General features: G+C 47.1%; 1 protein-coding gene across 1 annotated transcript in view; it reads left to right on the forward strand.

Annotated features, from left to right (window-relative positions):
• Positions 1-204: 204 nt before the first annotated feature.
• The window catches only part of osgep (O-sialoglycoprotein endopeptidase), a 187,092-nt gene continuing 160,937 nt past the window's right edge, over positions 205-26,359 (forward strand). Inside the window, exon 1 of the mRNA XM_070891829.1 lies at positions 205-452. The gene's annotated coding sequence lies outside the window, so the exon portion shown is untranslated. The remainder of the gene's footprint in view (positions 453-26,359) is intronic.

Here is a 26,359-nt window from a genome sequence, read left to right on the forward strand (position 1 = left end):
CCCCAATCGCTCGGCGGCGGTCCAATGGGCAACATGCTCTTCTTGAGCGGTTCCAACGCATGCGCAGAAAAGGGTTAGTGCAAACTGCGCTGGGGCGGGGGCGGAGTCAGAAACTATTTGTTCTAACTCATGCGCAGAAGCGCGAGTTTGGACAAAGTTAAAAAAAGACCCAAGACAACGCATGCTCCCTCACTGGCGCCGGGACTGCGCATGCTTTCGCCCTCAGGCCGGAACTGCGCATGCTCGATCTCTCGCTTAGTCTGTCCAAAACGCCAGAGCGCAGATTACCCATTTCACTGGAAAGTCGCGCTCTTTTTCGCCATCACAAACGTTACCGGAGGACCGAAGTTTTTCCGGCATTTCCCTTTAAAACTTCCAGGAAAAACAGCGGCGGCCACGAGAGGCAGTGGGGGAGATAACAAGTAGGCCCCTGAGAGAGCGAGAGAAAAAAGGTGAGAAAATAAACTAAACCCAAAAGGCAAATGTGTGTTGGGGGGAGGGGGTTATATACACCGTGTGTGTTGGGGGGAGGGGGTTATATACACCGTGGGTGTTGGGGGGAGGGGGTTATATAGATCGTGTGTGTTGGGGGGAGGGGGTTATATACACCGTGGGTGTTGGGGGGGGGGAGGGGTTTATATACACAGTGGGTGTTGGGGGGGAGGGGGTTATATACACCTTGGGTGTTGGGGGGAGGGGGTTATATACACCGTGTGTGTTGGGGGGGAGGGGGTTATATACACCGTGTGTGTTGGGGGGGAGGGGGTTATATACACCCTGTGTGTTGGGGGGGAGGGGGTTATATACACAGTGTGTGTTGGGGGGGAGGGGGTTATATACACAGTGTGTGTTGGGGGGGAGGGGGTTATATACACAGTGTGTGTTGGGGGGGAGGGGGTTATATACACAGTGTGTGTTGGGGGGGAGGGGGTTATATACACAGTGTGTGTTGGGGGGGAGGGGGTTATATACACAGTGTGTGTTGGGGGAGAGGGGGTTATATACACAGTGTGTGTTGGGGGGGAGGGGGTTATATACACAGTGGGTGTTGGGGGAGGGGGTTCTATACACCGTGGGTGTTGGGGGAGGGGGTTATATACACCGTGGGTGTTGGGGGGAGGGGGTTATATACACCGTGGGTGTTGGGGGGAGGGGGTTATATACACCGTGGGTGTTGGGGGGAGGGGGTTATATACACTGTGGGTGTTGGGGGGAGGGGATTATATACACCGTGTGTGTTAGGGGGAGGGGGTTATATACACTGTGGGTGTTAGGGGGAGGGGGTTATATACACCGTGTGTGTTGGGGGGAGGGGGTTATATACACCGTGTGTGTTGGGGGGGGAGAGGGTTATATACACCGTGGGTGTTGGGGGGAGGGGATTATATACACCGTGTGTGTTAGGGGGAGGGGGTTATATACACTGTGGGTGTTGGGGGAGGGGGTTATATACACCGTGTGTGTTGGGGGGAGGTGGTTATATACACTGTGGGTGTTGGGGGGGAGGGGGTTATATACACCGTGTGTGTTGGGGGGGGAGAGGGTTATATACACCGTGGGTGTTGGGGGAGGGGGTTATATACACCGTGGGTGTTGGGGGGAGGGGGTTATATACACCGTGTGTGTTGGGGGAGGGGATTCTATACACTGTGTGTGTTGGAGGGGAGGGGGTTATATACACTGTGGGTGTTGGGGGGGAGGGGGTTATATACACTGGGTGTTGGGGGAGGGGGTTCTATACACCGTGGGTGTTGGGGGAGGGGGTTATATACACCGTGGGTGTTGGGGGGAGGGGGTTATATACACCGTGGGTGTTGGGGGGAGGGGGTTATATACACCGTGGGTGTTGGGGGGAGGGGGTTATATACACTGTGGGTGTTGGGGGGAGGGGATTATATACACCGTGTGTGTTAGGGGGAGGGGGTTATATACACTGTGGGTGTTAGGGGGAGGGGGTTATATACACCGTGTGTGTTGGGGGGAGGGGGTTATATACACCGTGTGTGTTGGGGGGGGAGAGGGTTATATACACCGTGGGTGTTGGGGGGAGGGGATTATATACACCGTGTGTGTTAGGGGGAGGGGGTTATATACACTGTGGGTGTTGGGGGAGGGGGTTATATACACCGTGTGTGTTGGGGGGAGGTGGTTATATACACTGTGGGTGTTGGGGGGGAGGGGGTTATATACACTGTGGGTGTTGGGGGGGAGGGGGTTATATACACCGTGGGTGTTGGGGGAGGGGGTTATATACACCGTGGGTGTTGGGGGGGGAGGGGGTTATATACACCGTGGGTGTTGGGGGGGGAGGGGGTTATATACACCGTGGGTGTTGGGGGGGGGAGGGGGTTATATACACCGTGGGTGTTGGGGGGGAGGGGGTTATATACACCGTGGGTGTTGGGGGGGAGGGGGTTATATACACCGTGTGTGTTGGGGGGAGGGGGTTATATACACCGTGTGTGTTGGGGGGAGGGGGTTATATACACCGTGTGTGTTGGGGGACACCGTGGGTGTTGGGGGGAGGGGGTTATATACACCGTGTGTGTTGGGGGACACCGTGGGTGTTGGGGGGAGGGGGTTATATACACCGTGGGTGTTGGGGGAGTGGGTTATATACACCGTGGGTGTTGGGGGGGGGGGGGGGGAGGGGGTTATATACACCGTGGGTGTTGGGGGGAGGGGATTATATACACCGTGTGTGTTGGGGGGAGGGGGTTATATACACCGTGTGTGTTGGGGGGGAGAGGGTTATATACACCGTGTGTGTTGGGTGGGAGGGGGTTATATACACCGTGTGTGTTGGGGGGAGGGGATTCTATACACTGTGTGTGTTGGAGGGGAGGGGGTTATATACACTGTGGGTGTTGGGGGGGAGGGGGTTATATACACTGGGTGTTGGGGGGAGGGGGTTATATACACCGTGTGTGTTGGGGGGGAGGGGGTTATATACACCGTGGGTGTTGGGGGGGGGGGGGAGGGGGTTATATACACCGTGGGTGTTGGGGGAGGGGGTTATATACACCGTGGGTGTTGGGGGGAGGGGGTTATATACACCGTGTGTGTTGGGGGGGAGGGGGTTATATACACCGTGTGTGTTGGGGGGAGGGGGTTATATACACCGTGTGTGTTGGGGGGGAGGGGGTTATATACACTGGGTGTTGGGGGGGAGGGGGTTATATACACATTGGTGTTGGCGGGAGGGGGTTATATATACTGGGTGTTGGGGGGAGGGGGTTATATACACTGGGTGTTGGGGGAGGGGGTTATATACACTGTGGGTGTTGGGGGAGGGGGTTATATACACTGTGGGTGTTGGGGGAGGGGGTTATATACACTGTGGGTGTTGGGGGAGGGTGTTATATACACTGTGGGTGTTGGGGGAGGGGGTTATATACACCGTGGGTGTTGGGGGAGGGGGTTATATACACCGTGGGTGTTGGGGGAGGGGGTTATATACACCGTGGGTGTTGGGGGAGGGGGTTATATACACCGTGTGTGTTGGGGGGAGGGGGTTATATACACCGTGGGTGTTGGGGGGGAGGGGGTTATATACACTGGGTGTGGGGGGGAGGGGGTTATATACACTGGGTGTTTGGGGGGGGGGGGAGAGGGGGTTATATACACTGGGTGTTGGGGGGGGGGGGGAGAGGGGGTTATATACACTGTTGGTGTTGAGGGGGTTATATACACTGTGGGTGTTGGGGGGGAAGAGAGGGGGTTATATACACTGGGTGTTGGGGGTAGGGGCTTATATACACCGTGGGTGTTGGGGGGAGGGGCTCTTCCTGGGGGTAAAGGCTCCAACGAATCTGGGTGGCCGATAGCTTCCTTTGTCCTGAGGTTCCCGTGCTCCGGGGCTATGCTGGCTTGAGCACTGACCAGTTTACCTGATGTCTCTCTGATGGCTTCCCATTACCTGCTATGGGGTTCCTGCTTTCAGCCATTGACCCATCCCAGACTATCCCTGCCCACCTGATGTGTATTCCTGTGGGACATGCCTGCGCCTGTCCCAGTCATGCTTTCAGCTCTTCTGCAGTAAATGAAATATGGAAAAGCAATGTCCAAAACTTAAAGTTCAAAATCCTGAAGTCTGTGTCGATGTTTACGCTGATGCTTACATTATATACACTGTGTGTGTGGGGGAGTTATATACACTGTGTGTGTGGGGGAGTTATATACACTGTGTGTGAGGGGTTATATATACCGTGTGTGTGTTTATATATACCGTGTGTGTGTGTGTGTGTTATGTATATCGTGTGTGTTAGATGCACCATGTTGGGTGGGGGTTATGTGGTGGGAAAGGCAGGAGTCCGGACTGGACCAGGTGGGAGTGGAGCGGTCCCGAATGGCAGCAATTCAACAGAGGCAATTTTTGGAAAAGTGACCTTTTTTTTTTTAAAAAGTGCGGTCGGAACAAGGAAAGGAGCTGATTGGTGAGTAGCTGAAGTGTGTATTTTTGAAGTTTATTTCTGCTAAATTAGTTCATAGCATATAAAATAGAGGGAAAGAACTGATTGCTGAGTGTTTTTTGTCAAGTTTTAAGTTTATTTCTACTGGGTTAGTTCTTGGTCTATTAAATAGAGGCAGTTCAGTCCCGTGTGGGAAGGTCCTGGAAGCTTTGCGTAGCCTGGACAACTACATGTGCAGGAGGTGTCTCCAGCTGCAGCAACTTGAGCTCCGCGTTTTGGAGCTTGAGCGGCGGCTGGAGTCACTGCACTGCATCCGTGAGGCTGGGAATTTCGTGGATGGCACATTTCTAGATGTGGCCACCCCACAGATCAAGAGTGTGCAGGCAGAGAGGAAGTGGGTGACCGCCAGACAGAAGAGGAGGACCAGGCTGGTAGTGCAGGAGTCCCTGGAGTGCATCTCGCTCTCCAACCAGTATTCTGTTTTGAGTATTCTGGGGAGTGCAGCCAGAGCCAAGTCCAGGGGAGACGAGGAAGGAGATTGGGAGAGCAATAGTGGTAGGGGATTCGATAGTTAGGGGAGCAGACAAGCGTTTCTGTGGCTGCAGACATGACTCCAGGATGATATGTTGCCTCCCTGGTGCCAGGGGCAAGGATGTCACTGAGCAACTGCAGGGCATTCTGGGGGGAGAGGGTGAACAGGCAAGTCCTGGCGAACCGAATAACTAGGGCTGCAGAGAGAGCTTTAAATGAATTAGTGGGGAGGAGGGTTTAGGTGAGCAGGAACTTAAATTCTCAAAGAACAAGATGAAGGCAATAGAGCAGGGTAGCATTGGGGGAAACGCAAACCAGAGCATGACCGGAAGGGACAGAATCTATAAACATAAGAGTGTGTCAGAAACTGGGGCCATAGCAGGAGAAAATGGTAAGCAAACATATTTAAGAGCTCTTTATCTGAATGCACGCAACATTCGTAACAAATTAGATGAGCTGTAGGCACAAATAGTTACAAATGGGTATGATCTGATAGCCATAACAGAGATGTGGTTGCAAGGTGACCAGGACTGGGAACTAAACATTCAGGGGTATTTGACAATTTGGAAAGACAGACAGAAAGGAAAAGGAGGTGGGGTAGCTCTGTTGATAAAGGATGGAATCAATGCAATAGTGAGAAATGATACTGCCTCAAATGTTCAGGATGTTGAAACAGTTTGGGTGGAGATGAGGAATAATAAGGGGTGGGCGTAATCTATAGGTCCCATAACAGCAACTCTGTTAGTCGGAGTATAAACCAAGAAATAGTGGGGGCTTGTAAAAAGGGAATAGCAATAATCATGGGTGATTTTAATCTAAATATTGATTGGACAAATCAAATTGATCAGGGTAGCCTTGAGGAAGAGTTCATAGTGTGCATAAGGGATGGGTTCCTTGAGCAGTATGTAACAGAACCAACCACAGGGCAAGCTATCTCAGATCTGGTCCTGTGTAATGAGACAGGATTAATAAACAATCTCCTAATAAAGGATCCCCTTGGAATGAGTGATCACAGCATGGTTGAATTTCAAATCCAGATGGAGGGCGAGAAAGTTGGATCTCTAACCAGCGTACTAAGCTTAAATAAAGGAGACTACAAAGATATGAGTGCAGAGTTGAGTAAAGTGGACTGGGAAAATAGATTAAAGTGTAGGACGGTTGATGAACAGTGGCGTGCATTTAAGGAGGATATTTCATAACTCTCAAGAAAAATATATTCCGGTGAGGAGGAAAGGGTGTAAAAGAAGATAGCCATCTGTGGCTAACGAAAGAAATAAAGGATGGTATCCAATTTAAAAACAAGGGCATACAAAGTGGCCAAAACTAGTGGGAGGACAGAAGATTCAGAAGTTTTTAAAAGCCTTGACTAAAAAAATGATTAAGGGAAGATAGACTATGAAAGTAAACTAGCATGAAATATAAAAACAGATAGCAAGAGTTTCTCCAGGTATATAAAAAGGAAAAGAGTGGCTAAAGTAATTGTTGGTCCCTCAGAGGAAGAGACTGGGGAATTAGTGATGGGGAACATGGAGATGGCAGAAACTCTGAACAAATATTTTGTATCCGTCTTTACGGTAGAGGACACTAAAGGTATCCCAACAGTGGGTAGTCATGGGGCTATAGTGGGGAGGAACTTAACACAATCACAATCACTTAGGAGGTGGTACTCATTAAGATAATAAGATTAAAGGTGGATAAATGGAGCAAGATTGCAAAGTGCTGCATTACAGGGGGTCCTGGTGCATGAAACACAAAAGATTAGTATGCAGGCACAGCAAGTGATCACGAAGGCCAGTGGAATCTTGGCCATTATTGTAAAGGGGATGGAGTATAAAAGCAGGGAAGTCTTGCTACAGTTATACAGGGTATTGGTGAGGCCACACCTGGAATACTGTGTACAGTTTTGGTTTCCATATTTAAGAAAGGATATACTTGCTTTGGAGACAGTTCAGAGAAGGTTCACTAGGTTGATTCCGGAGATGAGGGGGTTGACTTATAAGGAAAGGTTGAGTCGGTTGGGCCTCTACTCATTGAAATTCAGAAGAATGAGAGGTGATCTTAACAACGTATAAGATTGAGGGGGCTTGACAAGGTGGATGCAGAGAGGATGTTTCCACTGATAGGGGAGACTAGAACTAGGGGGCGTAATCTTAGAATAAGGGGCCTCCCATTTAAAACTGAGATGAAGAGGAATTTCTTCTGAGGGTTGGAATTCGCTGTCTGAGAACTGCGGAAGCTGGGTCATTGAATAAATTTAAGACCGTGATAGACAGTTTCTTAACCGATAAGGGGTTACGGGGAGTGGGCAGGGAAGTGGACCTGAGTCAATGATCGGATCAGCCATGATTGTATTAAATGGCGAAGCAGGCTCGAGGGGCCATATGGCCTACTCCTGCTCCTATTTCTTATGTTATGTTCTAATTCATGGTCCCTATCTGTACCAATGATATAGCTAGAAAGAGGGATGAGGACCAGCAGGCAGAGGTTAGGGAACTGGGAGAGGGATTAAAAAGCAGGACCTCAAAGTTAGTAACCTCTGGATTACTCCTGGTGCCACGTGCTCTTTACAGAAATAGGAGGATAGAGCAGATGAATGTGTAGCTGGAGAGAGGGTGCAGGTGGGAGGGCTTTAGATTCCTGAGATATTGCGATCGTTTCTGGGAAGGTAGGACCTGTAAAAGCCAGACGGCTGAAATTGGGGAGCAGAAAAGTAGAAAGTGAATTTGGAAAACAGTGGAAACAAGGGCTAGAAAATTGACAACAAGGGAGTTTGGCAATGCTTAAGGGTATATACTTACATAAGAACATAAGAAATAAGAGCAGAGGAAACGAGGGCTAGAAAATAAACCACCAGGGAGTTTGCAGGGCTTAATGGTATATACTTACATAAGAATACATAAGAATTAGGAACAGGAGTAGGCCATCTAGCCCCTCGAGCCTGCTCCGCCATTCAATAAGATCATGGCTGATCTGGCCGTGGACTCAGCTCCACTTACCCGCCCTCTCCCCGTAACCCTTAATTCCCTTATTGGTTAAAAATCTATCTATCTGTGACTTGAATACATTCAATGAGCTAGCCTCAACTGCTTCCTTGGGCAGAGAATTCCACAGATTCACAACCCTCTGGGAGAAGAAATTCCTTCTCAACTCGGTTTTAAATTGGCTCCCCTGTACTTTGAGGCTATGCCCCCTAGTTCTAGTCTTCCCTACCAGTGGAAACAACCTCTCTGCCTCTATCTTGTCTATCCCTTTCATGATTTTAAATGTTTAAAAGATCACCCCTCATCCTTCTGAACTCCAACGAGTAAAGACCCAGTCTACTCAATCTATCATCATAAGGTAACCCCCTCATCTCCGGAATCAGCCTAGTGAATCGTCCCTGTACCCCCTCCAAAGCTAGTATATCCTTCCTTAAGTAAGATGACCAAAACTGCACGCAGTACTCCAGGTGCGGCCTTGCCAATGCCCTATACAGTTGCAGCAGGACCTCCCTGCTTTTGTACTCCATCCCTCTCACAATGAAGGTCAACATTCCATTCGCCTTCCTGATTACCTGCTGCACCTGCAAACTAACTTTTTGGGATTCATGCCTCTGCTAACTGCAGTCTTTAATGTCGCGGTGGCCTAAACTTCCACTGCAACGAATCCCAACCTCGACAATCATTCTCTTTGTTCCCTCGTCCGGAAAGTGGTGATTATGCCCGCCTGTTACGCGGGAGAACCGGGTTCAATTCCTCGACGGAAAAGTAACTTTGTTTCTCCCAGATCGGGGGGCACGGTTTAATGTTTTTCTGTTAACTCCTAAAAGAGTTTCATGCACAACGACCCCCAGGTCCCTCTGCACCTCAGCATGTTGTAATTTCTTGCCATTCAAATAGTAATTCCTTTTACTGTTTTTTTTCCCCAAGGTGGATGACCTCACACTTTCCGACATTGTATTCCATCTGCCAAACCTTAGCCCATTCGCTTAACCTATCTAAATCTCTTTGCAGCCTCTCTGTGTCCTCTACACAACCCGCTTTCCCACTAATCTTTGTGTCATCTGCAAATTTTGTTACACTACACTCTGTCCCCTCTTCCAGGTCATCTATGTATATTGTAAACATTTGTGGTCCCAGCACCGATCCCTGTGGCACACCACTAACCACAGATTTCCAACCCGAAAAGGACCCATTTATCCCGACTCTCTGCTTTCTGTTCGCCAGCCAATTCTCTATCTATCCTAATACATTTCCTCTGACTCCGCGTACCTCTATCTTCTGCAGTAACATTTTGTGTGGCACCTTATCGAATGCCTTTTGGAAATCTAAATACACCATATCCATCGGTACACCTCTATCCACCATGCTCGTTATATCCTCAAAGAATTCCAGTAAATTAGTTAAACATGATTTCCCCTTCATGAATCCATGTTGCGTCTGCTTGATTGCACTATTCCTATCTAGATGTCCCGCTATTTCTTCCTTAATGATAGTTTCAAGCATTTTTCCCACTACAAATGTTAAACTAACTGGCCTATAGTTACCTGCTTTTTGTCTGCCATCTTTTTTAAACAGAGGCGTTACATTAGCTGCTTTCCAATCCGCTGGTACCTCCCCAGAGTCCAGAGAATTTTGGTAGATTATAACGAATGCATCTGCTATAACTTCCGCCATCTCTCTTAATAACCTGGAATGCATTTCATCAGGACCAGGGGACTTGTCCACCTTGAGTCCCATTAGCCTGTCCAGCACTACCCCCCTAGTGATAGTGATTGTCTCAAGGTCCTCCCTTCCCACATTCCTGTGACCAGCAATTTTTGGCATGGTTTTTGTGTCTTCCACTGTGAAGACCGAAGCAAAATAATTGTTTAAGGTCTCAGCCATTTCCACATTTCCCATTATTAAATCCCCTTTCTCATCTTCTAAGGGACCAACATTTACTTTAATCACTCTTTTCCGTTTTATATATCTGTAAAAGCTTTTACTATCTGTTTTTATGTTTTGCGCAAGTTTACCGTCGTAATCTATCTTTCCTTTCTTTATTGCTTTTTTAATCATTCTTTGCTGTTGTTTAAAATTTTCCCAATCCTCTAGCTTCCCACTAACCTTGGCCACCTTATACGTGTTGGTCTTTGATTTGATACACTCCTTTATTTCCTTGGTTATCCATGGCTGGTTATCCCTTCTCTTACCGCCCTTCTTTTTCATTGGAATATATTTTTGTTGCGCACTATGAAAGAGCTCCTTAAAAGTCCTCCACTATTCCTCAATTGTGACACCGTTTAGTATGAGTTTCCAGTCTACTTTAGCCAACTCTGCCCTCATCCCACTGTAGTCCCCTTTGTTTAAGCATCGTACGCTCGTTTCTGACACAACTTCCTCATCCTCAATCTGTATTACAAATTCAACCATACTGTGATCACTCATTCCGAGAGGATCTTTTACTAGGAGATCGTTTATTTTTCCTGTCTCATTCCACAGGACCAGATCTAAGATAGCTTGCTCCCTTGTAAGTTCTGTAACATACTGTTCTAAGAAACAATCCCGTATGCATTCTATGAATTCCTCCTCCAGGCTACCCTGTGCGATTTGAGTAGACCAATCGATATGTAGGTTAAAATCCCCCATGATTACTGCCGTTCCTTTTTCACATGTCTCCATTATTCCCTTGATTATTGCCCGCCCCACCGTGAAATTATTATTTGGAGGCCTATAAACTACGCCCACCAGTGACATTTTCCCCTTACTATCTCTAATCTCCACCCACAATGATTCAACATTTTGTTCATTAGAGCCAATATCGTCTCTCACAACTGCCCTGATATCATCCTTTATTAACAGAGCTACCCCACCTCCTTTCCCTTCTTGTCTATCTTTCCGAATTGTCAGATACCCCTGTATGTTTAATTCCCAGTTTTGGCCACCCTGCAACCATGTTTCTGTAATGGCCACCAAATCATACCCATTTGTAATGATTTGTGCCGTCAACTCATTTACTTTATTTCGAATGCTGCGTGCATTTAGGTAGAGTGTTTTAATCCTAGTTTTTAAACCATGATTTTTAGTTTTGACCCCTCCTGCAGCCACTTTATATTTAGTGGCCCTTTTTGTTTTTTACCTTGGGCTTCTCTGCCCTCCACTTTTACTCATCTCCTTTCTGTCTTTTGCTTTTGTCTCCTTTTTGTTTCCCTCTGTCTCCTTGCATTGGTTCCCATCCCCCTGCCATATTAGTTTAACTCCTCCCCAACAGCACTAGCAAACACTCCCCCCTAGGACATTGGTTCCGGTCCTGCCCAGGTGCAGACTGTCAGGTTTGTACTGGTCCCACCTCCCCCAGAACCTGTTCCAATGCCCCAGTAATTTGAATCCCTCCCTGCTGCACCACTGCTCAAGCCACGTATTCATCTGCGCTATCCTGTGATTCCTACTCTTATTGGCACGTGGCACTGGTAGCAATCCCGAGATTACTACTTTTGAGGTCCTACTTTTTAATTTAGCTCCTAGCTCCTTAAATTCGTGTCATAGGACCTCATCCCTTTTTTCCCCCTATGTCGTTGGTACCAATGTGCACCACGACAACTGGCTGTTCTCCCTCCCTTTTTAGAATGTCCTGCACCCGCTCCGAGACATCCTTGACCCTTGCACCAGGGAGGCAACATACCATCCTGGAGTCTCGGTTGCGGCCGCAGAAATGCCTATCTATTCCCCTTACAATTGAATCCCCTATCACTCTCGCTCTCCCACTCTTTTTCCTGCCTTCCTGTGCAACAGAGCCAGCCACGGTGCCATGAACTTGGCTGCTGCTGCCCTCCCCTGATGAGTCATCCCCCTCAACAGTACTCAAAGTAGTGTATCTGTTTTGCAGGGGGATGACCGCAGGGGACCCCTGCACTACCTTCCTTGCACTGCTCTTCCTGCTGGTCTTCCATTCCCTAGCTGGCCGTGGACCCTTCACCTGCGGTAAGTCCAACTCGCTACACATGCTACTCATGTCATTCTCAGCATCGTGGATGCTCCAGAATGAATCCACCCGCAGAACATAAGAAATGGGAGCAGGAGTAGTCATTTGGTCCCTCACGCCTGCTCCGACATTCAATAAGATCATGGCTAATCTGATCTTGGCCTCAACTCCACTTCCCTGCCCACTCCCCATAACCCTTGACTCTGTTACCCTGCTACTACTTCCTTAATAATGGACTCCAGAAATTTCCCAATGTCAGATGTTAGGCTAACTAGTCTATGGTTTCCTGCTTTCTGTCTCCCTCCTTTCTTGAATAAGGGCATTACATTTGCAGTTTTACCATCTGCTGGGACCTCCAGAATCCAGGGAATTTTGGTAGATTAAATCCAATGCATCCACCATCCCTGCCGCTACTTCTCTCAAGATCCTAGGATGCAAGCCTTCAGGTCCAGGGGACTTGTTCACCTTTAGTCCCATTAGTTTGCCTAATACTTTTTCTATAGTGATTGTTTTAAATCCTTCCCTCCCTATAGCCCCTTGATTATCTATTATTATTGGGATGCTTTTAGTGTCTTCTACCATGAAGACCGATACAAAATATTTGTTCAAAGTCTTTGCCATTTCCCTGTTTCCCGTTATTAATTCTCCAGTTTCATCCTCTAAGGGACCAACGTTTACTTCAACTACTCTCTTCCTTTTCAGATACCTGTAGAAGCTCTTACTGTCTGTTTTTATATTTCTTGCTAGTTTACTCTCCTAATCTATCTTCTCTTTATTTTTTTAGTCATCCTTTGCTAGTTACTAAACATTTCCCAATCCTCTGGCCTACGACTAGTCTTTGCAACATTGTATGCCTTTGTTTTCAATTTGATACCATCCTTAACTTCCTTCGTTAGCCACAGATGATTCATCCTTTTTTTTCTCACTGGTTTGTATCTTTGCTGAGAGTTATGAAATATCTCCTTAAATGTCTGTCATTGCTTTTCTACTGTCTTACCCTTTAATCTATTTTTCCAGTCCACTTTAGCCAACTCTGTCTTCATATCTTTGTAATTGCCTTTATTTAAGTTCAGGATACTAGTCTGAGATCTGAGTTTCTCACCCTGAAAATGAATTTGAAATTCTAACGTGCTTTGATCACTCTTCCCTCGAGGATCCTTTACGGAAGATTATTAATTAATCCTATCTCATACATTACCAGATTTAAAAAGCCTGTTCCCTGGTTGTTTCCATAAAGTATTGTTATAAGAAACCATCCCAAATACATTCTATTAACTCGTCCTGAAGGCTACTTTTACCAATTTGATTTGTCCAGTCAATATGAAGATTAAAATCGCCATACCTTTCTTACAAGCCTCCATTATTTCTTTATTTATACTCTGTCCTACAGTGTAGCTACTGTTAGGGGGGCCTATAGACTACTCCCACCAGTGACTTCTTTCCCTAATTATTTCTTATCTCCACTCAAACTGATTTTACATCTTGATCTACTGAGCCAATATCATTTCTCACTACTGCACTGATATCATCCTTTTATTAACAAAGCTAGCCCAACTCCTTTTCCTTTTTGCCTATCCTTTTGAAATGTCAAATACTCCTGAATATTCAATTCCCAGCCTTGGTCACCTTGCAACCACGTCTCTGTAATGGCTTTCAGATCATACCCATTTATTTGTAATTGTGCTATCTACTCATCTATCTTGTTACGAGTGCTGCATGCATTCAGAAAAAGTGGTTTTAATTTTGACTTTTTTTTTACCATTTTTCCCTACTCTGACCCCACTTTCTGATGCACTCATGTTTATATGCTCGGTCCTTTCCTGTCACACTCTGGTTATCATTACCCCTATTCCTACCCTGCACTGTTGCCGCCTTTCTTTTTGACTTTTAAAATTTCCGCTCACCTGATCTCTTCCTCTGCCCCTCCCCCCACCACTATTTAGTTTAAAGCACTATCTACAGCCCTAGTTATGCGATTCGCCAGGACACTGGTCCCAGCCTGGTTCAAGTGAAGCCCGTCACGACGGAACAGCTCTCTTAGCCCAGTACTGGTGCCAATGCTCCATGAATCAAAACCCATTTCTCCCCCACCATTCTTTGAGCCACGCATTCATCTCTGATCTTATTTACCCAATACAAATTTGCTTGTGGCTCATGTAATAATAGAGATTATTACCTTTGTGGTTCTGCTTTTTAATTTAGCCCCTAGCTGCTCATACTCCCTCAGCAGAACCTCTTTCTTTGTCTTCCCTATGTCATTGGTACCTTCGTGGACCACGACAACTGGATCTTCCTCCATCCACTCCAAGTTCCTCTCCAGCTTACATAGCTTTCGGGACTCTTGCTCTTGGCTGCAGAGTACAGTATCTATCCCCTAACTATACTGTCTCTTACCACCACAACATTTCTTTTTACTCTTTTTCCAACCCCCCTCCCCACTGCTCTCGTCCACACAGGGAACCTTGTACCTGTTGGACAAGAGGAAGGGCTGAGGCTCCTGTATCACTACATCCTGGGTCCCCTTACCTGCCTCATTCATAGTCACACCCTCCTGTCCCTGACCACAAACCAAATTTGAATTATTTAACTTAAGGGGTGTGACTCTCTGCTGGAACAGTGTCCAGGTAACTCTACCCCTTCCTGATGTATCGCAGTGTCTGAAGCTGGGATTCCAGCTCATTAACATGGAGCCGAATTTCCTCGAGCAGCCAACACTTGCTGCAGCTGTGGTCGCCGTGAATCACACTGGTGTCCACCAGCTCCCACATGCTACAGCCACAACACATCGCCTGCCCTGCCATCTCTAATGTATTTTATTTAATTAATTAAATTTTCAAGTTTGGAAATATCAGTGATATGTGTTAGTTTTTAATCCTGGCTCTTAATTTAATGCAATGCCCAAGTTTAGAAAAAAGAGAAAAATACTGACCAACCAAACACTTACATGCTTTGCTGTGATGTCACACTTTGATTTCTTTTTACTTCCTTCCTGTCACAGGTCCGTTGGCGGTGCTCCAAGCTCACAGACTAGTTCCTTTACCTGCTGCTCCGATCTCTCGCTCCTTTATCTGCTGCTCCGATCTCGCGCTCCTTTTAATGCAAGGGGTATAGGGAATCTGGCAGATGAGCTGAGGGTTTTCAGACGGGATAGAGAGGGGGGGTAAAAAAGGAGGGGAGTGCGGTCACTGTTAATTAAAGAAACAATTACAGCTATGAGGGGGGATGATATGTTCGAAGGGTCATCAAATTAGGTGATATGGGTTGAACTGAAGAACAAAAAAGGGCTGATCACTGCTGGGCAGGTTAACTATAACCCTCCAAAAAATGTTGGCATGTAAAATCAAGGAAAACCAAAAGATATTTTATAAATACATTAAGAGCAAGAGGATAACTAGAGAAAGAGTGGAGCTTATTAGAAACCAGAAAGGTAATATGTTGTGGAGGCAGAAGATGTGGGTATGGTTCTTCATGAATACTTTGCATCTGTTTTCACAAAAAAGAGGGGCGATGCAGACATTGGAAGCAGGAAGGAGGAGTGTAAAGTATTAGATGAAATAAACATAGGGAGAGAGGAAGTATTAAAGGCCTGAGCAGCTTTGAAAGTGGATAAATCCCAGGCCTGGATGAAATGTAACTTAGGCTGTTGAGAAGCAAGAGAAAATAGCAGAGACTCTGACCATCATTTTCAAATCGTCTCTGGCTAGGTGTGGAGCCAAAGGACTGGAGGACTGCTAATGTGGTACCTTTGTTTAAAAAGGGAGAAAGGGATAGATTTGAGTAATTACAGGTGAGAAAATTATTGGAAAAGATTCTGAAGGACAGGATAAATCTTCATTTAGAAAAACACGGATTAATCAAGGACAGTCAGCATGGATTTGTTAAGGGACATCCGTGTCTGACTAACTTAATTGAATTTTATGAGGAGGTAACCAGGAGGATAGATGAGGGCAAGTGCGTATGATGTCGTGTATATGGATTTTAGCAAGGCTTTTGATAAGATCCCACATGGCAGACTGGTCACGAAAGTAAAAGCCTATGGGATCCAGGGCAAAGCGGCAAATTGGATCCAAAATTGGCTCAGAGGCTGTTTCCAGTGGGATTCCGCAGGGCTCAGTACTAGGTCCCTTGCTTTTTGTGGTATATATCAATGATTTAGACTTGAATGTTCAGGGTAGAAGTTTCCAGATGACACTAAAATCAGCTGTGTGGTTGATAATGAAGAAGAAAGCTGTAGACTGCTGGAAGATATCAATGTACTGGTCAGGTGGGCAGAACAGCGACAAATGGAATTCAATCTGGAGAAGTGAGTGGTAATGCATTTGGGGAAGGCTAACAAGGCAAGGGAATACACATTAAATGGTTGGACACTGAGAAGAGTCAAGGAACAAAGGAAGTTGGAGTGCAGGTCCACAGATCCCTGAAGGAAGCAAGCCGGGTAGATAAGGTGGTTAAGAAGGCATATGGAATTAGCCAAGCCATAGAATACAAGAGCAAGGAGGTTATGCTTGAACTGTATAAAACACTGGTTAGGCTGCAACTGGAGTACTGTGTGCCGTTCTGGTAATCACATTACAAGAAAGATGTGATTGCACTAGAGAGGGTACAGAGGAGATTTACGAGGATGTTGCCTGGAGTGGAGAATTTTAAGAGGAAAGATTGGATAGGCTGATTTGTTTTCTTTGGAAGAGAGGAGACTGAGGGGAGAACTGATTGAGGTGTATAAAATTATGAGGGGCCTAGATAGATGATAGGAAGGACCTATTTCCCTTAGCAGAGGAGTCAACAACCGTGGGGTATAGATTTAAAGTAATTGGTTGGAGGTTTAGAGGAGTTAGGAGGGGAAATTTCTTCACCCAGTGGGTGGAGGGGTCTGGAACTCTGCCTGAAAGCGTGGTAGAGGCAGAAACCCTCACCACATTTTAAAAAGTACTTTGAAGTGTCATAACCTACAGACCAAGAGCTGGAAAGTGGAATTAGGCTGGATAACTTGTCGGTCAATGTGGACACGATGGGCCGAAATGGCCTCCTTCCGTGCTGTCAATTTCTATGATTCTATGATATACACTGTATAGGGTTATATAGAATCATACAGCAGAGAAGAAGACCATTCAGCCCGTCGTGCCTGTGCCAGCTCTCTGATAGAGCTAGCCCCTTAGTCCCACTCCACTGTTCTTTCCTCATAACCTTGGAAATGTTTCCTTTTTATGTATATATTCAATTCTTATTTGAAAATTACTGTTGAATCTGCATTGACCACCTTTTCAGACAGTGCATTCCAGATCATCATAACTCAGTGTAAAGTAAAATCTCCTTCCCCGCCCCCACCCCCATCTACCCTGTCAAGCCCTTAATTTTGTATGTTTCAATGAGATCACCTCTCATTAGGCCGAGTCTACTCAATCTCTCCTCAAAGGATACTCCCCCATCCCAGGAAATCAGTCGAATGAACCTTCATTGCACTCCCTCTATGGCAAGTGTATATCTTTCCTTGGGTAAGAAGACCAAAATTGCACACAATACTCCAGGTGTGGTCTTACCAGGGCTCCATGTAATTGCAGTAAACATAGAAACATAGAAAATAGGTGCAGGAGCAGGCCATTCAGCCCTTCTAGCCTGCACCGCCATTCAATGAGTTCATGGCTGAACATGCAACTTCAGTACCCCCTTCCTGCTTTCACGCCATACCCCTTGATCCCCCGAGTAGTAAGGACTTCATCTAACTCCCTTTTGAATATATTTAGTGAATTGGCCTCAACTACTTTCTGTGGTAGAGAATTCCACAGGTTCACCACTCTCTGGGTGCAGAAGTTTCTCCTTATTTCGGTCCTAAATGGCTTACCCCTTATCCTTAGACTGTGACCTCTGGTTCTGGACTTCCCCAACATTGGGAACATTCTTCCTGCATCCAACCTGTCCAAACCCGTCAGAATTTTAAACGTTTCTATGAGGTCCCCTCTCACTCTTCTGAACTCCAGTGAATACAAGCCCAGTTGATCCAGTCTTTCTTGATAGGTCAGTCCCACCATCCCGGGAATCAGTCTGGTGAATCTTCGCTGCACTCCCTCAATAGCAAGAATGTCCTTCCTCAAGTTAGGAGACCAAAACTGTACACAATACTCCAGGTGTGGCCTCACCAAGGCCCTGTACAACTGTAGCAACACCTCCCTGCCCCTGTACTCAAATCCCCTTGCTATGAAGGCCAACATGCCATTTGCTTTCTTAACCGCCTGCTGTACCTGCATGCCAACCTTCAATGACTGATGTACCATGACACCCAGGTCTCGTTGCACCTTCCCTTTTCCTAATCTGTCACCATTCAGATAATAGTCTGTCTCTCTGTTTTTACCACCAAAGTGGATAACCTCACATTTATCCACATTATACTTCATCTGCCACGCATTTGCCCACTCACCTAACCTATCCAAGTCACTCTGCAGCCTCATAGCATCCTCCTCGCAGCTCACACTGCCACCCAACTTAGTGTCATCCGCAAATTTGGAGATACTACATTTAATCCCCTCGTCTAAATCATTAATGTATAATGTAAACAACTGGGGCCCCAGCACAGAACCCTGCGGTACCCCACTAGTCACTGCCTGCCATTCCGAAAAGTACCCATTTACTCCTACTCTTTGTTTCCTGTCTGACAACCAGTTCTCAATCCACGTCAGCACACTACCCCCAATCCCATGTGCTTTAACTTTGCACATTAATCTCCTGTGTGGGACCTTGTCGAAAGCCTTCTGAAAGTCCAAATATACCACATCAACTGGTACTCCTTTGTCCACTTTATTGGAAACATCCTCAAAAAATTCCAGAAGATTTGTCAAGCATGATCTCCCTTTCACAAATCCATGCTGACTTGGACCTATCATGTCACCATTTTCCAAATGCGCTGCTATGACATCCTTAATAATTGATTCCATCATTTTACCCACTACTGAGGTCAGGCTGACCGGTCTGTAATTCCCTGTTTTCTCTCTCCCTCCTTTTTTAAAAAGTGGGGTTACATTGGCTACCCTCCACTTGATAGGAACTGATCCAGAGTCAATGGAATGTTGGAAAATGACTGTCAATGCATCCGCTATTTCCAAGGCCACCTCCTTAAGTACTCTGGGATGCAGTCCATCAGGCCCTGGGGATTTATCGGCCTTCAATCCCATCAATTTCCCCAACACAATTTCCTGACTAATAAAGATTTCCCTCAGTTCCTCCTCCTTACTAGACCCTCTGACCACTTTTATATCCGGAAGGTTGTTTGTGTCCTCCTTAGTGAATACTGAACCAAAGTACTTGTTCAATTGGTCTGCCATTTCTTTGTTCCCCGTTATGACTTCCCCTGATTCTGACTGCAGGGGACCTACGTTTGTCTTTACTAACCTTTTTCTCTTTACATACCTATAGAAACTTTTGCAATCCGCCTTAATGTTCCCTGCAAGCTTCTTCTCGTACTCCATTTTCCCTGCCCTAATCAAACCCTTTGTCCTCCTCTGCTGAGTTCTAAATTTCTCCCAGTCCCCAGGTTCGCTGCTATTTCTGGCCAATTTGTATGCCATTTCCTTGGCTTTAATACTATCCCTGATTTCCCTAGATAGCCACGTTTGAGCCACCTTCCCTTTTTTATTTTTACGCCAGACAGGAATGTACAATTGTTGTAATTCATCCATGCGGTCTCTAAATGTCTGCCATTGCCCATCCACAGTCAACCCCTTAAGTATCATTAGCCAATCTATCTTAGCCAATTCATGCCTCATACCTTCAAAGTTACCCTTCTTTAAGTTCTGGACCATGGTCTCTGAATTAACTGTTTCATTTTCCATCCTAATGCAGAATTCCACCATATTATGGTCACTCTTCCCCAAGGGGCCTCGCACAATGAGATTGCTAATTAATCCTCTCTCATTACACAACACCCAGTCTAAGATGGCCTCCCCCCTAGTTGGTTCCTCGACATATTGGCCTAGAAAACCATCCCTTATGCACTCCAGGAAATCCTCCTCCATCGTATTGCTTCCAGTTTGGCTGGCCCAATCTATGTGCATATTAAAGTCACCCATTATAACTGCTGCACCTTTATTGCATGCACTCCTAATTTCCTGTTTGATGCCCTCCCCAACATCACTACTACTGTTTGGAGGTCTGTACACAACTCCCACTAACGATTTTCGCCCTTTAGTGTTCTGCAGCTCTACCCATATAGAGTCCACATCATCCAAGCTAATGTCTTTCCTAACTTGCATTAATCTCCTCTTTAACCAGCAATGCTACCCCACCTCCTTTTCCTTTTATTCTATCCTTCCTGAATGTTGAATACCCCTGGATGTTGAGTTCCCAGCCCTGATCATCCTGGAGCCACGTCTCCGTAATCCCAATCACATCATATTTGTTAACATCTATTTGCACAGTTAATTCATCCACCTTATTGCGGATACTCCTTGCATTAAAACACAAAGCCTTCAGGCTTGCTTTTTTAACACCCTTTGTCCTTTTAGAATTTTGCTGTAGTGGCCCTTTTTGTTCTTTGCCTTGGGTTTCTCTGCCCTCCACTTTTCCTCATCTCCTTTCTGTCTTTTGCTTTTGCCTCATTTTTGTGTCCCTCTGTCTCCCTGCATAGGTTCCCATCTCCCTGCACTATTAGTTTAACTCCTCCCCAACAGCACTAGCAAACACTCCCCCTAGGACATTGGTTCCGGTCCTGCCCAGGTGCAGACTGTCCGGTTTGTACTGGTCCCACCTCCCCCAGAACCGGTTCCAATGCCCCAAGAATTTGAATCCCTCCCTGCTGCACCACTGCTCAAGCCATGTATTCATCTGCGCTATCCTGCGATTCCTACTCTGACTAGCACGTGGCACTGGTAGCAATCCCGAGATTACTACTTTTGAGGTCCTACTTTTTAATTTAGCTCCTAGCTCCTTAAATTCTTTTCGTAGGACCTCATCCCTTTTTTTACCTATGTCGTTGGTACCAATGTGCACCACGACAACTGGCTGTTCTCCCTCCCATTTCAGAATGTCCTGCACCCGCTCCGAGACATCCTTGACCCTTGCACCAGGGAGGCAACATACCATCCTGGAGTCTCGGTTGCGTCCGCAGAAACGCCTATCTATTCCCCTCACCATCGAATCCCCTATCACTATCGCTCTCCCAATCTTTTTCCTGCCCTCCTGTGCAGCAGAGCCACCTACGGTGCCATGAACTTGGCTGCTGCTGCCCTCCCCTGACATCTTTTATTGTGTACTCAAATCCTCTTGTAATAAAGGCCAACATACCATTTGCTTGTTGTACCTGCATGTACTTTCAGTGATGTGTACAAGGACACGCCGATCCCTCTGAATGCCAACATTTCCCAATCTGTTTTTCTATTATTCCTACCAAAGTGGATAACTTCATATTTCTCCACATTATATTCCATTTACTATGTTCTTGCCCACTCACTTAGCCTGTCTATACCCCCTTGATGTCTCTTTGCATCCTCCTCAGAACTTACATTACCACCTAGCTTTGTATCATTAGCAAACTTGGATATATTACACTTGGCCACCTCATGCAAATCATTGACATAGATTGTGAATAGCTGGGGCCCATGCACCGATCCTTGTGGTCTTCTTAGGCAGTCCCTCGGAATCGAGGATGACTTGCTTCCACACTAATGAGTTCTCAGGTGACTGATGAGTCCAATGTGGGACCTACAGTCTCTGTTACAGGTGGGGCAGATGATGGTTGAAGGGACTAGTGAGTGGGATGCTTGGGTTGTCGTGCTCTCCTTCCGCTGTTTGTGCTTGGCTTCTGCTTGCTCCCGGCGAAGAGACTCGAGGTGTTCGGCATTTTCCCGGATGCTTCTCCTCCACTTTGAGCGGTCTTGGGCTAGGGATTCCCAGGTGTCGGTGGGGATGTTTATCAAGGATTGAGGGTGTCCTTGAAGCGTTTCTTCTGCCCACCTGGGACTTGCTTGCCGTGTTGGAGCTCCGAGTAGAGTGCTTGTTTTGAGAGGCATGCGGACGATGTGTCCCATCCATCGGAGCTGATCGCGCATGGTCGATGCTTCGATGTTGGCGTGAGCGATGGTACGCCTATCCTGTCGATGGATTTGCAGGATTTTGCGGAGGTAGTGTTGGTGGTACTTCTCCAGTGCTTTGAGGTGCCTGCCGAACATAGTCCATGTTTCTGAAGCATATAGGAGGGCGGGTATCACTATTGCTCTGTAGACCATGAGCTTGATGCAGGGCTTGAGGTCCTGGTCATCAAATACTCTCTTCCTCAGGTGACCGAAGGCTGCATTGGCACACTGAAGGCGGTGTTGAACTTCGTCATCGATGTCTGCCCTTGTTGAGTAAAATAGCTCCCAAAGTATGGAAAATGGTCCAAGTTGTCCAAGGCCTCGTCATGGATCTTGATAATCGGGGGGCAGTACTGTGTGGCTGGGGCAAGTTGGTAGAGAACCTTTGTCTTATGGATGTTTAATGTAAGGCCCAATCTCTCGTACGCCTTGATGAAGATGTTGATGATGGTTTGGAGTTCGACCTCCAGGTGTGCAAAAATACAACGTTGGTTGTAATTCAATGTCAGAGGATGGGACGATCTTGGATCTGGACTGGAGGCGCTGGAGGTTGAACAATTCCCCGCTCTGTAGATTAGCTGCATTCCAGCGGGGAGCTTATTGATGGTGAGAGGGAGCATTGCAGCAAGGAAGATCGAGAAGAGCGTTGGTGCGATGACAGTCTTGTTTGACCCCGATCCGCACGTGTTTTGAGTCTGTGGTGGATCCGTTAGTCAGGATCACGGCTTGCATGTCACCGTGAAGCAGGCAGAGGATGGTGACAAACCTTTGAGGGCAGCAGAAATTTGACGAGACCATTCCATAATCCCTCACGGTTCACGGTATCGACGGCCTTTGTGAGGTCAAAGAAGGCCATGTACAGAGTTTAGTGTTGCTCCCTGCATTTCGCTTAAATTTGACACATGGTGAAGATCATGCCCATTGTGCCCTTAGTGGGCGGAATCCGCATTGCGACTCTGGGAGGAGCTTTGCAGCCACTGGGAGAAGGCAATTGAGGAGGATTCTTGCGATGACTTTCCCTGTGGCAGACAGCAAGGCAATTCCTCTAATTACCACAGTCGGACTTGTCACCTTTCTTGAAGATGGTCACGATTACGGCATCTCTGAAATCCCCTGGCATGCTGCCCCTTCCAAATAAGAGAAATGAGATCATGTATTCTCACCAAATAATGCTTCTCCGCCATGCTTTAGTGCTTCGGTGGGCATTCCGTCAGCTCCTGAGGCCTTGTTGCTATTCAGTTGTTTGATGGCCTTTTCAACCTCATGCCGGGCTGGGCTTGTGCTGAGGTGGTGGTGGGTAGCATGCTGCAGGATGGAGTCGATGACGCTCGCGCCGAAGACAGAGTCTCTGTTAAGGAGATCTTTGAAGTGCTCCTTCCAGTGGGCGCTGACTGCCTTTCTATCCTTGATGAGTACCTCTCCGTTCTTGGCCCTCTGGGTGGGGTCTGTGCTTGGGCCATAAGTGGTCCTGACTACGCTAAAGAATCTACGCACGGCTAGTTGCTGGATCTCCTGCGCTTTCTCCACCCACCATCTGTTCTTTAGGTCGCTAGTTTTATGTTGGACATCAGCTTTCAGAAGTCTATAGAGCTGCTTTCTTGCTCTCGAGTTGTGTTGCTGTTTCCAGTTCAAGAATGCCTTAGGCTTGCGGCTTATTAGCTCCTGGATCGTTCTCGTCGAACCAGACTTGATGGTTCCTGGCCGAGTAACCAAGCATTTCTTCACTGGTGCTAATTATGGAGGCCTTGAGGGCAGACCAGAAACTGTGGACACTGTCTCTGGATCACCGGGAGTCGCCAGGTTGGTTGTGAGGTGCTAGTTGAATAGGGCTTTCTTAGCAGGGTCTTTGCTTGCTCCAGCATTGATTTTCCTGCGGCATTGTTTCTGTTGCTGCCACTGTTTTGGGGCTATATTGATGGAAAAGACAGAGCTGATTAGGCGGTGGTCCATCCAGCAGTTGTCAGCTCCTGTCATGGTGCGGTTGATGCAGATGTCCCTCGCTCGGATGTAGTCGAGCAGATGTCAGTGCTTGGAGTGAGGGTGTTGCCATGTACTTGTCTCTCTGACAGAACTTGGTGTTGGTTATAACAAGACAATGTTCTAAGCATTTTGTCAGAAGGTACCGTTGGAGTTGGAGTTGGCTTTTCTTCTGCCGATCACACCTCCCCAGAGGTCTGTCTTTTCTAACTCTGGCATTAAAGTCGAAGAGCATCAGCTTGTCGCCTGTTGGGACTCTGGACAGGGATTGTTCAAGGCTGGAGTAGATTCCTCTTTGGTCTCGTCAGAAGCTTCCAGTGTTGGGCTGTGTGCACGGATGGCCCCACTAATTTGTCAACCCAAAAATGGCCCGTTTATTCCTACTCTCTGACCCATGAGCCCTAATTTTGTTTAAAAACCACTTGTGTTGCACCTTATCGAATGTCTTCTGAAAATCCAAATACAGCACATCAACTGGTTACCCCTTATCTATTGCAAGCACAGGGCATTTCTGAGCCTTAACTTGGGAGCAGCAAAGCAGCATTACAGACGGCTCAAGGCTGAGGTCCAACAAAAAACCCGGGACGTTAAGAACAGGTGGTGGATGGAGAAAGCACAGGAGATACAGCAGCTGGCCGACAGCCATGATGTGCGAGGATTATTCATCTCACTCAAGGCCACCTACGGTCCAAATGCCCAAGGCCCCACCCCACCCCACTGCTGGCCAAGACCGGAGAAACACTCATCAAGGCCACCAAGGCAGTCAGGGCACGCTGGAAGGAGCACTTCGAAGATCTCCTCAATTGAGACTCTGACTTTGACGCGAGTGTTCTCTACTCCATCCCGCAGCATGCGACCCACCACCATCTCAGTAAAATCCCAAAACTGCACGTGGTAGAAAAAGCTACAAGACAGCTTAAAAACAAGGCTACGAGAGTGGATGGAATTCCTGCTGAGGCACCGAAGTATGGCGGAGAGGCACTGTTGGTGCGAATACATGACCTCATCTCTCGCATCTGGAGGGAGGAGAGCATGCCAGGAGATCTCCAGAGATGCAATGAACGTGACCATCTTTAAAAAAGGGGACAAATCCGACTGCGGCAACGACAGAGGAATCTTCCTGCTATCAATCACTGGGAAAGTTGTTGCTAGAGTCCTCCTCAACCGTCTTCTCCCTGTGGCCGAGGAGCTCCTCCCGGAGTCACAGTGCAGATTTCATCCCCTACGGGGCACAACGGACGTGATTTTTGCAGCGCGACAGCTGCAGGAAAAATGCAGGTAACAACGCCAGCCCTTATACATGGCCGCCTTTGATACTGTCAACCACAAGGGTCTATGGAGTGTTCTCCTCTGTTTCGGATGCCCCCAAAAGTTCATCACCATCCTCCGCCTGCTCCATGATGACATGCAGGCTGTGATCCTTACCAACGGATCCATTACAGACCCAATCCACGTCCGGACCAAGGCCAAACAGAGCTGCGTCATCGCCCCAACCCTCTTTTCAATCTTCCTCGCTGCCATGCTCCACCTCAGTCAACAAGCTCTCCTCTGGAGTGGAACTAAACTACAGAACCAGTGGGAACCTATTCAACCTTCGCCATCTCCAGGCCAGGTCCAAGATACCCCAACCTCTATCGTCGAGCTACAGTACGCGGACGACTCCTGCGTCTGCACACAGGCTGAACTCCAGGACATAGTCAACGTATTTATTGAGGTGTACGAAAACATGGGCCTTGCGCTAAACATCCGCAAGACAAAGGTCCTCCACCAGCGTGTCCTCACCGCACACCACTGCCTCCCCCCCCCCCCCACCCCAGTTATCAAGATCCACGGCCCGGCCCTGGATAATGTGGACCATTTCCCATAGCTTGGTAGTCTCATCAACAGGAGCAGACATTGACGACGAGATTCAATACCGCCTCCAGTGCGGCAGTGCATCCTTCGGCCGCCTGATGAAAAGAGTGTTTGAAGACCAGGCCCTCAAAACTGCCACCAAGCTCATGGTCTACAGGGCTGCAGTAATACCCGTCCTCCTGTATGGCTCAGACATGGACCCACAATTACTTCCGCTAATCTTTTCCTTTTTACATACCTATAGAAACTTTTACCATCTGTTTTTTCTGTCTATTGCTAGTTTACTCTCGTATTCTATTTTCCCTTCATCAATTTCTTGGTCCTCCTTTGCTGAATCCTCAGGCTTCCTGCTCTTTTTGGCATTATTATAAGCCCGTTATATGCACATGTATAGGGTTATATGCAATGTATAGCATTAAATACATTATATAGACTCCATATAGGGACATATGCACTCCATATAGGGTTGTATATAGTGTTATGTACACTAAATATATATCGATATACCTTCAGCAGCCAGTGTTTGGAGAATGAGTTCTTGGTTACAATCCCTACATCTGGGGAGGTCCCAGCAGATTGGAAAAT

This window comes from Pristiophorus japonicus, chromosome 10 (genome assembly GCF_044704955.1).
Source record: "Pristiophorus japonicus isolate sPriJap1 chromosome 10, sPriJap1.hap1, whole genome shotgun sequence".
Lineage (NCBI taxonomy): Eukaryota > Metazoa > Chordata > Chondrichthyes > Pristiophoridae > Pristiophorus > Pristiophorus japonicus.